General features: G+C 42.7%; 1 protein-coding gene across 1 annotated transcript in view; it reads right to left on the bottom strand.

Moving 5' to 3' along the window:
* HECW1 (HECT, C2 and WW domain containing E3 ubiquitin protein ligase 1) overlaps window positions 1-9,629 on the bottom strand; it is a 328,209-nt gene extending 318,580 nt beyond the window's left edge. Inside the window, exon 1 of the mRNA XM_049775686.1 lies at window positions 9,614-9,629. The gene's annotated coding sequence lies outside the window, so the exon portion shown is untranslated. The remainder of the gene's footprint in view (window positions 1-9,613) is intronic.
* Between the last annotated feature and the right edge of the window lie 9,290 nt (window positions 9,630-18,919).

The following is an 18,919-nucleotide window of genomic DNA, read 5'->3' as shown; positions in this document are numbered from 1 at the left end:
TAATCATAATGAAGACCCAACCCTCGATGCCTCCACCTTGAAGGATCAGGGAAGGTTCATGGAAAAGAAAAAGACTTCTCTCAGATGATTCAGAAATCTAAAATCATTCAGAATCCACCAAATTCTAGAGAGATATTACCCTTTATAGGGTTTTCTACTATGTAATAGGCACTGAGTAAATAAGCATGTCCTCTATCTAGTTTACAAATTAGAAGGGGTGAGTTATGATATAAATATATATATATAAACAATTCAATTAGTGTTAAATAGAGTAAAGAAAGCAAGTAAATGAAAGAGACCACAGGTAGTCAGGGAAAGCCTTTCTGAAGGTCTAAGAACAAAATTCAGGAGCAAACTGAAAGAGTACTGGGGGCTCAAGGGAAGAAATATGAAAATGAATTTAGCACATAAAATATTAAGGAGACTGGAAGTTTGGAAGAAAAGAGGTCATGAGAAGCTAGGGGCTCATTTAAGTGCACCTTATAGGACAACTGAGGAGCTTCATTTTGTTCTAGTGAGTGAACACCTTTGCAGAATGGTAAGCCAAAATATAGCAGGGACTTGTGTTCATGTTACAAACAAGCTCCTAAAATAAGGCTCAAGACAAAGCAGGTATTTAGCCAATACTTGTTGAATGAATGAACAATATTTCATATTTTAATGCTCATTTGAACTACTCTAAAAAGACTAGATTGCAAATAGCCACAGAAATCAGAAAATCAGTCAATAGGCAAGTTCAAGTCTCTCAAGATCATAGTAGCTTAGAGTATGGTATACATACTGTATGGAGGAGTGAAAGGAGAGAACAGTGATTTTTTTTAGGTTTTTTTTATTAGTGTGAGAATGAGAAATGGAGATTTATAGGAATCTGGCCTGACTGAAAGAATGTCTTATAGAAATGGAAGATGATGTGACACTGACGGGAAAAAGCTTGCTACAGGTCAGTAGTTCTGACAACAAGTTAAGTGTGGTTAAATAAATGTGATCTTCAATATGAAGAAAGTACTGAGACAAAGGTAGTAATATAGAGGAAACGAGAAGAAATAAAGAGGCAAGCCTTGAGGAATTTCCATCACTTTAGGTCAAAATATAGTAGAATTCAGCTGAAATGAAGTTTAAAAATTATCAAGAGAGTCTGAGAAAGGATGTCTTGTACTGTAACAAGATAAAAAAGAAGACGAATCTGATGTGTTGGAAGCAACAAGCTGGAAAAAGAGGTTGTGTCTTTTGTGCAGTGTTGCTGAAGTATGAGAAGCCCTAGGCAAGAAAACTAGCCCACACTACACAGGGTAGAGACCACCAGTGACAAAGATGTGGGAAGCCCAGGAGATGGAGCCCCTTTAGAAGGACGTTCCCCAGAGAACTGGAGATGAAATGAACAGGCACACAAAGGTACTCCTTTCTTGTCTCAGACTACCTTAATGCATCTTTGGGGTTTTTTGGTTTTTTACTTAGTTTTCATTTTGGGGTTTTTGCTTTGTTACATGGTAAGTGAACTGTTTCTATAAATAAAACATTCCATAATAAATATGTTTTTCAGGCTGAGATGGAAGAATGAAGTAAGTCAATATACACAACTTTTCAAGGCAAGCTCTATAAAAGAGAATAGAATACTGATGGAAAGAAAATGGAGTTAAGAAAGTGATTACAGAGTGTTATGAGTCACATTACATTTGTCTGTCCAGTTTCCCTTACTGCATTTCCCTTACCCTGCAAGTCCTATATCTGGACATGGACAAAATCACATTCAGGGATGTCAATACCCTCAAAATTCTTTGGTTAACTTCAGAATGCTCATTTCCAGACAATAATGCATGCTCAAAAGTAGAGGGAATTTTTACTTGAAAGTAATTTCAAGTTTTGAAGGCTAAAAAAATCTGAAAACAACCCAAGTAATACAAAAATAGTTGACTAGGGGTCAGAATGATACCACAGTGGTTAGGCATTTGCCTTGCACGCAGTCAACCCTGGACAACCCTGATTTGATTCCTGGCATCCCATATGGTCCCCGCCCTCCCGAGCCTGCCAGGAGCAACCCCTGAGCGCCACTGGGTGTGACCCAAAAACAAACAAACAAACAAATGAAAAAGCAGTTGACTAGATAAGAGCCTGTGTCTTATATATACATGGAATAATGCTCAGCTCTAAGGTGAAGATCACAGAGGTGACTATTTGCCACCATGTGAGTGGATTGAAAGGCATCATAATGAGTGAAGCCAGCCAGAAGGTGAGAGATGGATACAGAGTGATCTCTCATATATGGGACAAAAAAAAAGACTAATAAGAATAACAGGGGACAGGGTCAGAGAGATAGCATGAAGGTAGGGCATTTGCCTTGCATCCAGAAGGATGGTGGTTCGAATCCCAGCATCCCATATGGTCCCCCTAGCCTGCCAGGAGCAATTTCTGAGCATAAAGCCAGGAGTAACCCCTGAGCGTTGCTGGGTGTGACCCAAAAAACAAAACAAAACAAAAAATGACAAATGGCCCAAAGCAATATAATCTGTTAACTGCTATATAGAACTGAGTTTCCTATGGCAGGGAGTTATGGGAGAGTTTGAGGGGAAACCTGAGACAGTGATGGAGGGAACTGACACTTGGGTAAGATTGTAGTGTTAGAACACTGTACATGAAACCTTATCATTGACAATATTGTAAATTACAGTGACTAAAATTTTAAGAAAAAAATATAATCATTGACAATATTGTAAATTATAGTGACTAAAAAATTTAAGAACAAAAAAATAAAAGGAATTTTGAAAATAAAACAAGAGATTGTATATTGAACAACAAATATATTAATGGGTCCTATAGTTTTTTTCTGCTGGTCAGTGTATTAAGAGTGAATGAAAAATCTCTGATAGGTTCCATTAATTCTGCTGTTGACAGCAAGTAAGATCTAATGTGCTTAATTCTCATCTTTCCACTTATACACCACTCTCTTCTCCTTAAACTTAATCTCAGAATTTCAATAATGTGTAGGACTGAGAACTTTATTTCTTTTCAAGGTTTTGTTTTTTGGTTTTGTTTTTTGTTTGTTTGGTTGGGTTTTTTGTTTTGTTTTGTTTTGTTTTTGTTTTGGGACCACACCCAGTGACTCTCAGGGTTACTCCTGGCTATGCGCTCAGAAATCGCTCCTGGCTTGGCAGACCATATGGGATGCCGGGGATTGAACCCAGGTCTGTCCTGGGTTGGCTAATTGCAAGGCAAACACCCTACCACTGTGCTATCACTTCGGCCCCTGATAAATTTATTTTTTAAACTACTCTGATTTGATCCTCCAAAAGCAAAAGTAAAGAATATTGCCACAAGTTCAACAGGTGCCAGTTTAAGGACAAAGTGATTTAAATTACAATCCCTGGCTATTAATATGAATTTTGTTGGAGTTGTTTCCTTTTTCTTTTATTCTTCTTTTCCTTTCCCTTCCCATGCCCCTCCTCTTCCTCTTTTTTTCTTCTCCTTCTTTCTTCCACACATATTATATTTCCTTGACATCTGTGCAGTACAAATAAATCTAGAAAGTGTGAAAAGGAAAATCTGTTCACTAACTATATAAAAGACCTCCAATGAAACTTCCACGATTGAATTCATTTTTGTGAGCACAGATAGAATCCTTCTACACTCCTTCCACCTGTTTTCCCCCACTGTATACACCAGCACCCACTGTAATTTCCATCCACTGAGTTCTCCCCAATGCTACAATGCAAAATTAGATGCCTGATAACACTAGAAGAGATTATATTTACACTATATCCTTGTTTTTCACTTCACCATGTGTGTTCTCAGCAAATCATGTGAACAGCCTACATCACTTGTTACTATGAGAACCCACATGTTTTTTTACACAGTGACCTAAGAGCTCAATGTTCTTTATAATATCTTGTCCATAATCAATGGGCCAGTAATATCATAGTAATATATTCATCCACCATGAATATAATTTTCCCTACAGTGTCTATGTCACAGAGCATTCAAACACATACCAATATCCACATATTCGAACACTATAGCAGATACAAAATGCCTACACTGCTTCATTTGCTAAGATATTTAGGAAGGTTAAAGATACAATTGCTTGGTGATCAGAAAGTCTGACAAAAACACATATACAAATTTCTTGTATGAATACAAACTATCAGCATGCCACTCAATCTGCTTTAGCACCTTTTGAAGAAAGCCTGGGGAGAAATGCTCATGAAGAAAAAAGGAAAAGGAACGAAGTTTATGAGGCTCTACATTCATAGGATACAGTGGGAGGGAAGCTGGACAGCAATACTGGTAACATATGTTTTATGTTGGTAGGGCTAAAAAAGGGAGGATATAAAAAGAGAATGAGGAGCTGGAACAAGAAAAAGAAACAGCAATAGAAATTGCTGGATGATGGGCCCGGAGAGATAGCACAGCGGTGTTTGCCTTGCAAGCAGCAGATCCAGGACCAAAGGTGGTTGGTTCGAATCCCGGTGTCCCATATGGTCCCCCGTGCCTGCCAGCAGCTATTTCTGAGCAGACAGCCAGGAGAAACCCCTGAGCATCGCTGGGTGTGACCCAAAAATAAAAAATAAATAAAAAATAAAAAAAAAACAAAACAGATGAATGGCTAAAGAAATTGTGGTACATATACACGATGAAATATTATTTAAAAAAAAAAAAAAGAAATTGCTGGATGAATTTCAGAAAACACTAAAATGCAATGTTACTTGGCTATGAAATAGAAAGGTAAGACTACAAAATGATTTGGGACTCTATCAACCAGACTCAAAATTTATTTTGTACAGGCGTTGAAAGTGTATTTTTACACCACTATCATCATTTTTAGAGGGGTGGGGAGTGAGTACCCAGCAGCACTCAGGGATTACAATTCCTGGCTCTGTGCTCAGAAATTCCATCAGGGATGAGTGATAACACAGCAGCACAGGACAGACCCAGGTTCAATTCCAGGAATCCCATATGGCCCTGCTAGGAGCAATTTCTGAGCACAGAGCTAGGAGTAACCCTTGAGTGCCACCAGGTGAGAACCAAAAAAAAAAAAAAAAAAGAAAAAGAAAAGAAATCACTCCAGGCAGACTCAGAGAACCATATGGAATGCTGGGGATTGAACCTGGATTGGTTGGCTTTGTGCAAGGAAAATGCCCTATAAGCGGTGCTATTGTTCTGGCCCCACTACTATCATTCTTATTGAAAAGAGGAAATTAGTTTACTTTAATATGGAATATCTAGTTTACAAATAAAAAATTCTTATTTATAGATAATAGTTGAATATAAGAACTATAACTATCTTATGTATAGATAACAAAATGCCCATTAGATAGCATGCATTGTTTTAAGTATTTTTGTTTCTATTGATCACTTATCATTTATCCTGAAGCACTTCAGTTAGCTAAACTGGCCTGAACAAGAGAATCACAGGATTAGAAGTGAACTTTTGGATTTCTTGGTTCAACCTTCTGCAAAAAGGAAGAAACAATAGAGAGGAAAAACAATTTGAAAAATGTTGAACTGTGGGGCCGGAGAGATAGCAAGGAGGTAAGCGTTTACCTTTCATGCAGAAGGTCATTGGTTCGAATCCCAGCGTCCCATATGGTCCCCCGTATCTGCCAGAGCAATTTCTGAGCACGGAGCCAGGAAAAACCCCTGAGCACTGCCGGGTGTGACTCAAAAACCACACACACACACACACACACACACAAATAAAAAGTTGAACTGTTTATTTCACACTATTTTCTAAAAGTCCATCAACTTTAAGCACGCCCAGGGCTAATTTAAACAAAGGACAGCCAGGAAGCTGGAGAACTAGTACAATGAGTAGGGCGATTATCTTGTACATAGCTGACCCTAGTTCGATTCCTGGCACCCCATAAAGTCCTCCAGGCCTATCTAGGAGTGATTCCTGAGAGCAGAATCAGGAGTAAGCCCTGAGTATCCTCAGGTCCAAAAGCAAGCAAACCAAAAAGGACTCTCAGGTACTAAGAGTCCCGGTCAGCTACCTAGTGACCTACACTGATGTCTAGGATCAAAAGACAGAATGTGATGGGAGAGAATCAGAGTTCTCTCCGTCACTTCTCTTAGGACAGAAGTCTGCACTCTGGAAGACCCCCTCAGAGCATGTGGCCAGAAAAGTTGACTAGATCTAGTCTAATTGCTAGTTTCAGGGGCACAGCTTATAGTGCTTACATGTAACTTCAAACCATGGCATTCCTTAAAACCAGGACTTTTTTTTATTTTTGCCAATCACAACCCTAACCCCTTTTACTCCAGAAAAGCAATAGAGGAGAGCACTGTTAGAACTATTATGTGGTTGATTTGGGGAGGAAAGAACCCACACCCCACAGCTGGCAGTGCTCTAGGTTTACTCCTGGCTCTGCACTCAGGATCACTCCTGGTGGAGCTCCAGGAGTGGTTCTGAGGATCAAATCCAGGTCAGCTACATGCAAAGCAAGCAATTTGCCCCTATACCAGCTCTCCGGCCCACTGAATTAATTTTTTGTTAATTAATTTTTGGTCATTGCAGGTTCAGGACCCTTTTGCTCTTCTTGCAATAGAAGCTCACATTCAGTTACGTAGCCCCCACAGTTAATAAGATATGACCAAGATATAGGCACTATCCTAACTAGTTCCAAGTGTTGGAACCAAGAGTTGGAGTAACGGTGGGGATAGGGTTTTCACACTTTTTGCCTAAGGACAAGGCTTGCAATGAGCAAGTTTCCTTTTAAGGAAACTTAAAACTGTTGACTCAACAGAGTAGTGACAAAACCGATGTTGCTGATTTGGGTCACTGAAGTGAAAAATAAAAAACCTAAACCTGCAGCATTCGAACTTGCTTTCTACCAAACCTTACTAAATGGGGTGCAGCCTCTCTCAGCGGCAGGCAGCACAGCTGAAAGTCTGAATTTGAGTCCTGGCCCTCTAGTTCCCTTCAGAGTATTACATAATGATTCTGATTTGCCCATCTGACTCACTAAAGGAAGAATTCTTTTATCTCCCACCTCCCCTAGTAGTGGGCATTTTTTAAGACCTGAAATGTCCTCATTTCTAGGAACATACCATGTCCTGAGCAAACTACAAGGTTCTGAGAGATGAGAATTGAGTTTTACAGTGCTTATGTCCCCAAGGTGCTCATAGCATGTCTATGACAAGGAGACGCTAGCATATTTCCAATGCACATAACTGCAATATAATAAATGCTGCCTTAGACATCTGAACAAAAAGGCCAAGGAATACAAGAGAGTTGAGCTATCCAATAGACTTGAAAAATATTATTATTCCTGGCTGTTCATTTGATTATAAACTTTTTACAAACTGAGCATTCCACTGCGGGAAAACTATGCGGTGAAGTATAGTCAATAATCAAATACATAAACTATTTCCAAATTGTGAGAGTGACTACAAATGAAAACACTTCTTTTGTCTCTTTTGACTGTTACCTCACAGATTTCTTAAATAAGCAAAAGTGATGGCAAGCATAAGAGTAATACTAAATTCTATTACATAAAGTAATTCAAACACAACTGCTAAGTGAGGAAAATGAAACAACTGTTTCATTTAAAACATTTTATTATATAGATATAGCACAGAGCTGCAGCACTTACTGTTGGTACAGGAGGCCCTAGTTCAGTTGCTGGCACCAAGCGCATCTCCTGCACCACTAGGAGTCACCCCCAAGCACTTCCAGGTGCAGCGCCAAGCTAAATAAAAACAATAATACTGGGATTCAAATAATACTGATATTAAAAAAAAAAACCATTACTTCTATAACCAATCTTAGTCTCTTCGTATAGTTTGGATTCTAATTAGTTGTTTCACTACACTAGGTAATTTTGCTGTTTTCGTTTGGGGGGCACAGCCAGGTGCTCAGGGGTGGCTGCTCCAAGCAGAGCTGATGCACCATGCAATGCCAGGGACTGAATCTGAAACCGAGCACACAAGCCTTCTGAGCTCTTGTCCCAACTCTAGCTAACTTTTCTTATTCCTCTACCATTATCACATAATGCTTGAACTGGAAGGAACTACAGAAACCAGCCAGTACATCCCACTTTGGGTAAGAAAGGAGATGGGAAAGACTTGTCCTTCTATGATCAAATCTGACTTTTTACCATTTGCTATATTAACAATCATACCTGATACAAATATCATGGAAGCAAAAACCTTAAATTATGCCAGAAGTGAAAAGGCAATCAAATTATTCTTAAACACAAATTCCAGCTACTGCAGTCCCTCCATTCTAAGGCATGCCAGGAGGCCCCGGCTCAGGACGTGGGCTTCCGACCAAGTCAATAATGTCACCACTGGAACAAACTTATGCAATTTGTCTTCATGAAATAACTACCCCAGACAAAAAGACAGCTGCCATTTCATAGAGCTGACAACTGCACTAGAGAGGGATTCCAAAAACAGAGAGAACACAGTTTATAAATGAAATGTTACAAAAGTCCAATTGGCTTGTACCTCCAGTGCTCTGTTTTTTAATGCCACATTCCCGAGACAACAAACACAGATAAGGAGCCAAGGGATTCCACCACACTTTTTCTTTACCACACAGGGAGACACAATAGGCAAAGAATAGGCCTATTAACTCCAATTCTCTTTTTAATGGAAAACACATTTTCAACATGAATCACCGGTCTATAACGAATTGCAGTAATAGCTACAGCCGGGAGCGAGATCTCTAAAGAGAAACGCAAATCTACCACCCAATTGGGGCACCTGGGACCACAGGACACTTCCCTGGGTGGCAAAGCAGCTGGCTTTTTCTGGGCCAGTAAAAGCCTTTGCAACTGCGCTTAGATCCCAGGCAAAGAGGGGATGCCCTCTTTCCCTTAGTCTGTGAACTATGTTGCTCTTCTAGTACCCTTTTTCTGCTGAACACAGCCTTGGTCGTCTTTTCCGAGAGAAAATAAGGAAGGGGAGGGGATTGCACCACTGCAGCTGTCAAGAGAAGCCCCAAACTCCGTAAGAGAAGCAATCCCTTCAGCAACGGGGGGAAATCCACCATGCCACCCGCGTCAGCCCGATGCAGTGCGGGGCGCAGAGCCCGGGAGGGCAGCGTCTCTGCAGCCTGCGTTCTTGCCAGCCGCACACCCCACCCCGAATGCGGAGATCCCGCTAGGGAGAAGTTCTGATCCCCAGCCCCGGCGTCCGGCCGGGCCACTCATGCCCACGCCCCGCAGCCCCCAGAGCGGCGGGAGCTGGGCCGGAGAGCGGGCGCGCCGTGGCCGGGGCTCGGGTTTGGTGCAGCGTCACGGTCCCGGGGCGCAGGGGTGGGCGGCAGCAGCCTGCTCGGGGACCGCCGCCCGCCTCGCCCTGCGGCTCGCTCCCCGCGGGCGTGCGGCTCTCGGGCGGGCGCGGAGCAGGCACGACAGGTGGAGCCCGGGGGCCGCTCGGGTGCTCCCCAGGGAGCGGGACGGCTGGCGCGGAGGACGGGCCGTGGGCTCCGCGGGTCCCTTCCCCATCCCCGAGCCCTCCCGGCGCCTGGCGGGGCGCGGGGGCTGCGGAGGCGAGGGCTGCGGGACTCCTTTGTCTCCGCGCGCCGCGCCGCTGCGCCGCGTCGGGGTGGCTCGCAAGAGGCGGTCGGTCGGCCGAGCCCGCCGAGGGGCGCGGGGCAGGGGCGGCCGCTTACCTTGGCGGCGGGGCCCGAGTGCAGCTCCGGCGAGGGGGGCCCGCACGTGGCCCGCAGGGCGCGGCGGGTGCGGCCGTGGGGTGTGCGTGACTCGGCCGGCCGGTCGGACACGCCGCGCGCGGCTCCCCGCTCCCCACTCGGTGCCCGGCGCGCGCTCACGCCCTCGCCCGAGCGCTCTCGGCTCGCACCCGCACCTCCGCGGGTCCCTCCGAGCCCCGAACCAACCGCGAGCCACGCCGCGCCACGCCACGCCACGCCCGCCGCTCCTCCCCCGGGTCCCCGGAGCGCCCGGCCCGCGGGCTCCTTTGTGCGTCTGCACGCGGGGATGCGGGACGCGGGAGGGACAGCGAGGCGGTGCCGGCGCCGGGCACGCCCCGCACACTCTCTCGGGAGGGACGAGGAGGGACGGCGGGACGGCGGCGCTGTCTCTCCCGGCCCCGCACTGGCCTCGAAGCCCGCAAACCCGCCGTCGTGCCTCTAGATGCGGGACGAAGACGAGCCCCGAAAGGCTGCTGCGGGCGGGTCTAGCTCCCCGCGTGGACCCGAACCCGCTCAGAGCCCGGGAAGCGGCTCGGGTGCAGCCGGCCTGTCCCTGGGCTGCCGCGGCTCCGTGCGTGCCTCAAGCACATCAGACCCGCGACTCACAAAGAGCGGGGTGTCGACGTGTTACCTCCGTCCAATGACTCTCCAGGGCCTGACTGCGTCCCTCGAGGGGCTGATGATATCGCCCAAGATCCCCCGTCCCAGCTTTGCTTACAGAATCTCTAGTACTATCTGGAGACGTGGTTGCCTTCTTTCCTTGAGTCCAATCAGCATCTTCCTTAGAACCAAAAAGGGTCACAGACCTCCCTGGGCTGACCTCTTCGGCCCAGACGCTGCCTGCTTTTATTCCACTGGCTTTCCCCAGTGGACGCCCAGCCAGGAGGTGTGAAGGCAACCTTCCTGACCCTACCCCTACCCGAGGAAAGCACACTTGGCCCATTCTTCCACTTCTTCCACCCTGAGGAACACAGGCTCCGGTGTTGGCCTTTCCTGCCAAATATGTTCTTACCTGCCGCCTTTAATGACTACTTTCCAAACCTCCACTGCAATGCCTGCAGAAAAATGTGCGCAAACTCCTTGGTAGCCTCTTCTGCAGGAAGAAAGCCCTCCAAGAATAGACTGGCAACAACCAACCCAATGGCAATTATCATTAAAGGCCTGAATTAAACCAAAGATACTGTCAGCCAGCATCCATGATTTCTAAATACTGTAGTATTTAGCTACAAGAGAGGATACTTATTTTTTTGTTTGTTTGGTTGGTTGGTTGGTTTTTGGGTCACACCCGGCAGCACTCAGGGGTTACTCCTGGCTCTAAGCTCAGAAATTGCTCCTGGCAGGCTCGGGGGACCATATGGGATGCCGGGATTTAACCAATGACCTTCTGCATGAAGGCAAACGCCTTACCTCCATGCTATCTCTACGGCCCCGAGGATACTTATTTTTAATAATTTCTTTAAGCACAATGGTTAGAAGCATGTTTGTAATTAGGTTTCAGCCATAAAATGCACACACCACCTTCACCAGTGCAACTTTCCCGTCACCATTGTTCTCCTCTCCTTTCCTACCTCCCTCACCCCCTGCCTGTCTTCAAGAGAGGATACATTTTAAAATATTGTATTGTCAGGCCCGGAGAGATAGCACAGCGGCGTTTGCCTTGCAAGCAGCCGATCCAGGACCAAAGGTGGTTGGTTCGAATCCCGGTGTCCCATATGGTCCCCCGTGCCTGCCAGGAGCTATTTCTGAGCAGACAGCCAGGAGTAACCCCTGAGCTCCGCCGGATGTGGCCCAAAAAAGACAAAAAAAAAAAAAAAAAAAATATATATATATATATATATGTATTGTATTGTCATTTAAGTTTGTAAAATAATGCATTGTCATTTAGATTTATAAAATAATGTATGGTCATCTAGTGCACTTACAGTGGTGCTGGCATTCTCATTTTGATGCAGTCACCTCACCTCGCTAGCGCCCCCCCCCACCAAAGTACCCGCCATACCCTTCTAGGCCCCTGAGTCACTTTCAGATTCAACTACCCTCCAAATCTGATATTTTCAGTTTTTCCTCCAGTACCTAGGGTTTAGTACTACCTGATATTATCTATTTCATAAAGGATAATTATTTGACTCAAGTAATTTGCCAGAATATTCATATTGTTTTCAGAGACACAACATCAGTCAGGTTTTAAAGCTTCTCTCTTTTATATCTTTTATATCTTTCTCTGAATATAACTTGACAAATGAAATTAAATCCTTCCCCCCAGAGCCTTTCTGTTTCATATTGATGTATATATATATATAAACAAGTATAGAAAGTTTCATATTTTACCATATTCCACTGATGAAGAACCTCCCTTAGCATGTAGCACTTTCTATTGTGCATGCAGTCATATGCCAGATGCAATAGTGAGATAGGTATTCACTTTTGCTGCCTTCCCTCCTCACACTTACATTGCCTTTTTATCTCTCACAGTCCTACAGTCTGAATAGCATCATTTTATTTTCAGATGTAAAAGAAGAAATAAGGGCCCGGAGAGATAGCACAGCGGTGTTTGCCTTGCAAGCAGCCGATCCAGGACCAAAGGTGGTTGGTTCAAATCCCAGTGTCCCATATGGTCCCCCGTGCCTGCCAGGAGCTATTTCTGAGCAGACAGCCAGGAGTAACCCCTGAGCACTGCCGGGTGTGACCCAAAAACCAAAAAAAAAGAAGGAATAAAATGGGTTTTATGATTTCTTTAAGGTCTCATTTGCAACAGAACACACCTCAAATCTAGAGTTAACAGATTTTAGCTATCCTAATCATAGAATCATATTTGGCAGAGAAATAAAACACCTGTCATGGGTTTTAAAGTCATATTTTATCACACTATTAATATATATGTTAATATATAAGCACTGTAATATATAAAAAAAAATAAGTCAATGTCCTGGGCCAAAAATGTGGCTCAGTAGTAAAACTCATGTCTTGCAGATGGAAAGACCTTGGGTTGAAACCACAGTACTGAGAAAAAAAATTTTCAATTTATTCTTATTTGTTTTATTAATATAATTATTTAAGCATCATGATTACAAACATGTTTGTAGTTGGTTTCATTCATAAAAAGTACACCCCCTTTCACCAGTGCAACCTTCACACAACCAATACCCCCCCATCTCCCTCTTCTCCCACCCTCTCTTCCTGTTTTCCAGACAGGCATTCTATTTCTCTCACCTACGACCATTATTATGATTGTTGTTGGTGTGATTATTTCTCTAACTGCACTTGCCAGTCTGTGGTAAGCTTCATATCATGGGCCAGTCCTTCCAGCCCTCATCTCTATTGTCTCTGAATATTATTACCATACTGCTTTTATTTTTCTTAAATCCCACAGATGAGTGAGACCCTTCTATATCTATCTCTTTCCATCTGACTCATTTCACTCAGCATAATAGTTTCTATGTCCATCCATAGATAGAAAAATTTCATGACTTCTTTTTTTTTTCTGACAGATGCATAGTATTCCATTGAGTATATGTATCACAGTATCTTTAGCCATTCATCTGTTGTTAGGCATCTGGCTGCTTCCAGATTCTGGTTATTGTAAATAGTGCTGCGATGAATATAGGTGTGAGGAAGGGATTTTTGTATTGGATTTTAGTGTTCCTAGGGTATATCCCTAGAAGTGGAATAGCTGGATCATATGGGAGCTCAATTTCCAGATTTTTGAGGAATCTCCATATTGTTTTCCAGAAAGGCTGGACTAGACAGCATTCCCACCAGTAGTGAATGAGAGTTCCTTATAAAAGAAATAAAACAGTTCAAAATGAGTCATAACTACAACATTTATCTTACATAGTAGCATATTATATTGGAGGTATATTTAGAAGCATATACAAATACAAATGTCATACATTTGTATGACACTAGAGTAGGGGTCCTCAAACTTTTTAAACAGGGGGCTAGTTCTCTGTCCCTCAGACCATTGGAGGGTCTGACTATAGTAAAAACAAAACTTATGAATGAATTCTTATGCACACTGCATATATCTTATTTTGCAATGAAGAAACAAAACAAATACAAATACAATATGTGGCCCGCGGGCCATAGTTTGAGGACCACTGCTAGAGCATCATGCTAGTGAAAACTTGTGTTTCTGTCTTATGTAGTTCAGTGTCTGGTGGGGCACTAGGAAAGGTGTCTGCTCTTCTCAGGTCAGTGCAGTTATAGTAAAGCAAACAGAGCTGGAGGAAAAGGGATAATGAGCTAGAATACATGTTTTGCGTGCTGGAGTAAAGGTTTTCTCCCAGGAATTTCATGTTCCCCACACCACCCCAAGCACTGACATGATTAACCCCTAAGCACCAGGACAGAAGCAACTCCTGAACAAGCAGGATGGGGCCCAATACCCACTCACCCAAATAACCCAAATAAAGAAAAAACAAACATAGAAGTTTTTGACTGTGGTTTCCACAGTGCTGAGAAAGGTGATTTTGACCCAGAATTTCATTTTCAGAAATAGACCTTTACAATACTTTTGTTATAGCTAAGAAACAAGATGTAGCTGCACAGTCATGTCTGACACTGTCTCTGTACAGGATTCTTTGTATCCAGAGATCAAAATAGTCATTGCACAATGCCTAAACTTAAAGGCAACAACTAAGAGGCCAGGATGTGACTGCTTTAGCTAAGCAAGTTATTTAGAACACAAAGTCTTCTGATGAGGGAAACATGATTTAACTTTCAGGGTTAGTAGACCTACAAGTTATTAGGGAATTGCAGTGACTATCTTGGAACTATAAAACTCCCGTGACTAGGTCAGAGGCCAAGCAGAAACTGAGCTTACATGAAAAAGCATTAGATTTTCTTACATGGGGCCGGAGAGATAGCATGGAGGTAAGGTTGTTTGCCTTTCATGCAGAAGGTCATTGGCTTGAATCTCGACATCCCATATGGTCCCCCGAGTCTGCCAGGAGCGATTTCTGAGCATAGAGCAAGGAGTAACCCCTGAGTGCTGCCGGGTGTGACCCAAAAACCAAAAAAAAAAAAAAAGATTTTCTTATATGAATTTATTCATTCATTTAACAGATTTTAGCGTGCTAATTTCTGAGAATAAGAACCTAAAGAAGTCTGCTTTCATAGATATTTGAGAATGTTAAGACTTCTCATTAAGCAAACCAGCACTATGTAGATAGATAAATAGAGGGCTGATCATCACAGACTGCAAAGGTCCCTAATTGGGATACTAAACACTGAATGTGAGGGTGTGGTGGGGAGCAGATCTCTGAACACAGAATTCCTGGATGCTGGGGCCGGAGCGATGGTGCAAGCAGTAGGGCATTTGTCTTGCATGCTCTAACCTAGGACGAACCTCAGTTTGATCCCTTGGCAGCCCATATGGTCCCCCAAGCCAGGAGTGATTTCTGAGTGCATAGCCAGGAGTAACCCCTGAGCGTTACCAGGTGTGGCCCAAAACAAACAAACAAAAACAAAAAACAAAAAAAGAATATCTGGATTCTTAGGTGCCTAAAATGAATCTTTAAAAAACTATTAAAGGCAGAAAAGGTAGTACAGTAGGTAGTGTACTTGCCTTGCACACAGTCAAGATCAAATTTGTTCCCTGAGCCCCACCAAAAGTTATTCCTGAGCCAACCCTCAATAAATGAATAGGGAGCCAGAAAGATGATACAAATGTTGAGCAACTTTCCTGGCATGTAGCCAATTCTAGGCTAATCCCATGCACCAGAGGAAGCAACTTCTGAGCATTGCCACAGGTATAACCTCATCCTACACCACCAGAATTTAAAGAAGACAAGTAGGAGGTTGCAGATTATGGAAGTGAACGAACGTCAATATTCATATTGCAAGGCAGAAAGCAGGCAACGTTTTTTTTTTTTTTTTTCGGGCCACACCCGTTAGATGCTCAGGGGTTACTCCTGGCTATGCGCTCAGAAATTGCCCCTGGCTTGGGGGGACCATATGGGACACCAGGGGATCGAACCGTGGTCCTTTCCTTGGCTAGCGCTTGTAAGGCAGACACCTTACCTCTAGCGCCACCTCGCCGGCCCCAAAGCAGGCAAAGTTATCTAGCATATTTAAGAAAAATTCTAGACTGAAGTGTAGACAGTTTCATGGGCATGTAACAATATCTTATTACAGTTTTAATTTGCTAAGCTATTGAACAACTTCTTAGGTACTTTTTTTTCTACTTCTAGTTTCTTCAAAGCTTCTGCCTGCTTTTATATAAATTCCTTTCATACTGTTGAGTTTTTAGAGTCTATCATAGTTCTACATACAAATTATTTGTCAGACATGAGACTTCTAAATATTTTCTCCAGTTTTCAACTTCTATTTTCATTCTCTTACATTTTTGTTTTGGTTTAGTTTTGGTTATGGTTTTTGAGCACCTAGCAGTACTCAGGGGTTACTCTGCTCTGAGCTCAGAAATTGTTCTTGGCAGGCTCAGAGGACCATATGGGATCTGGGAATCAAACCCAGGTCAGTCCTGGATAAGTCCCGGGTTGGCTGAGTGCAAGGAAAACATCCTACCCTCTTAACTATTGCTCCAGTTCGTCTCTTTATTTTTAATAAAACAAAATTTCTAAGACTTATGGAATTCAATTACTCATTATTTTTAAGGAAACTTATTTTAATATCATATCTAACAACTCTTTTTTTCTAGTAATGACTTTATTTTTTCAGTTACACAACTAGTACAGGGTGAAGCACACTAAATCATATAATACAATTACAAGGATGGTAATAATTTTATTGATTTAAAAGCCTTGGAAAATAAATACAGTACTTATCTAATAAGTAGAATCTTATTTTTGGAAGGTTACATATTAATGCAGTGGTAATTTTCACTTTGAAAGATGTCATTTTAGTGCAAAATCAAAACTACCTTTTATGGACTGGAGAGTTAGTATGGTAAGTTAGGCTTTTTGTCTTGTACAAAGCTGACCTGCCTTTAATCCCCAGCATCTCATATGATCCCTTCAGCACCACCAGAGTGAACCCAGAGTACAAAACCTGGAACAAGCACTAAGCACTGCCAGTTGTGGCCCCAAAATCAAAGAGGCAAAAAAAATAATAAATTTCTATGTTTTTATATAAATACCAAAATCCTTAAAAAATCAAGTGATAATTCAAAATAAAAATTTTTTTTGGTTTTTGAGTCATACCCAGCAGCGCTCAGGGGTTACTCCTGGCTCTACGCTCAGAAATCGCCCCTGGCAGGCACGAAGGACCATATGGGATGCCGGAATTCGAACCACCGTCCTCTGCATGCTAGGTAAATGCCTTACTTCCATGCTATCTCTCTGGCCCCCCAAAATTAATTTTTAATAATTCCTTTTATTTAGCAATTCTATACCTCTATTTTGATCAAAAGTGATACAATCTAGGGGCTGGAGTGGTGGCACAGCAGTAGGGCATTTGCCTTGCACATGGCTGACCTAGGACAGACTGCGGTTCAATCCCCGGTGTCCCATATGGTCCCACAAGCCAGGAGCAATTTCTGAGCATATAGCCAGGAGTAACCCCTAAGGGTCGCCAGGTGTGGCCCAAAACCCAAATGCCTTCCCAAAGAAAAGTGATACAGCCTTTTTTAAATTATTAAGGATTTTTTTAACCTAAGCTATAGTTATCTTTTATGAATGATAAAAAAATTACACTACCAGTTAGCTGAACCCTAAGGCTGCATACTGCTTACAAATCTTCACTTCTCTACATATGCTGCAGCTTCCATTGGCATCCTGACATTTCCTCTTGCCAACACTCAATTTCCAATCTCATCATTTAATTTATGAATTACCCATTTCATAGCTTCTCAACCTTTACTAGCATTTGAAGATATTATACTCATAATCAAGCTTTTAGCATAAATGCTGAAACTGTCTCCCTCATAGTGATGCTGTATTCTTGAGTTAAAACAATTTTTCTAGGTCCTGAGAATATGGTTTGTATTTGTCACATATCTATAACATCATATTTGTGAACGAAGTATTAGTTGATTTAAGTTCCTCTATTTTCATTACAAAATCAACAACTTTCAGTTCTTGCTTCAACAGAAGAGACTTCACAATGGAAGGTAGGCCCCCTCTGTGCTGAAAAGCCTATCGCTCTGCAACATTCATAGCAATCAGTATGTCTATTCAGCACATTCACTCCAACTACCATAGCAGTCACTCTGACAGTTTCCCAAGGAGCCAAAGATAGGCTCTGAAATCTGAATCCTCCTGGTGCCAACTCCATGCATGATGTCCCTATGGCACAAGCAAAATAACTCTTTGATAAACCTAAGGTTACAGAGTTTTGTAAATATGAGTACAATATAACAAATATTAAGATAGAAGTGACCAAGAAAGTATGACAGGAATATAAGCATATTAATAATAGTTGTAGAGAGAGAAAAGCCACAGCTAATAGCATTTAACAGAAATAACTGTAGCTCTCCTACAGTCTTGTGTTTCAGCATACCAGGCAAACAGGGAACCCAGCCATGTTTTTGCACCATCGTACACCATTCAGCCCAGTTCCTAGGCCAGATCAAGAATCTATCCCATTTAAAACACTATTCAAGAAGCCATGACACAAGGGTGCAGTTCCCAAGTACCAGATCTGCTTGGCACAGTGGCTATGGCTGAGCAAAAGGAAATTGGGCCTAATCACTCAGGTAAAGGCTACAACCAAGGGCAGGCCTAATAAACTTGTCAAAACAAACACTGCCACAAGATAATATCTCATCCACATAAATTAGCCTGAGATCTCACTGGCAGTGTGGAAGACTGACAGTGACATAAGAGGGAAGTACCTTGAGATGACAAAGGGAACTATGATTAAACAGCACAAAAACACACCATGCCTTATGGATGAAGAAAGAAGTCCTGTAGACCCTTGGAACTAGCATGGCACCCTCCCCCATATCTTCCTTCTTCCAGAAGCCTTAGCAGCTGAGTACAAACCCCTGCAATTTATAGTATCAATAATAGTTCTGTGAATCTCTGGACAACTTCATTTGTTTAATGCTGTCATCCCTATAGGAACACGCCAATTTAACAGAATGGACTGCTAACAAGAGCTTACTAGACCTTCTGTCATGTGTTAATGTAAAACTCAACAAGGATATACTGGCTTTGAAGGAAGAAATAAAAGATAGGATGTCTGTAGATATATTTAGGGCTTTTCAACCCCTAAAAAGCAGAATGCAAATTCTTCTCCAGTGCATATGGGATATTCTCCAAGATAGACCACATGGAAGGCCATACCTTCATAAAATAAGGGATAGAA

This window comes from Suncus etruscus, chromosome 6 (genome assembly GCF_024139225.1).
Source record: "Suncus etruscus isolate mSunEtr1 chromosome 6, mSunEtr1.pri.cur, whole genome shotgun sequence".
Taxonomy (NCBI): Eukaryota; Metazoa; Chordata; class Mammalia; order Eulipotyphla; family Soricidae; genus Suncus; species Suncus etruscus.
Note: the sequence above shows the minus strand (reverse complement) of the source record. Positions and strands in the feature narration are given on the sequence as shown.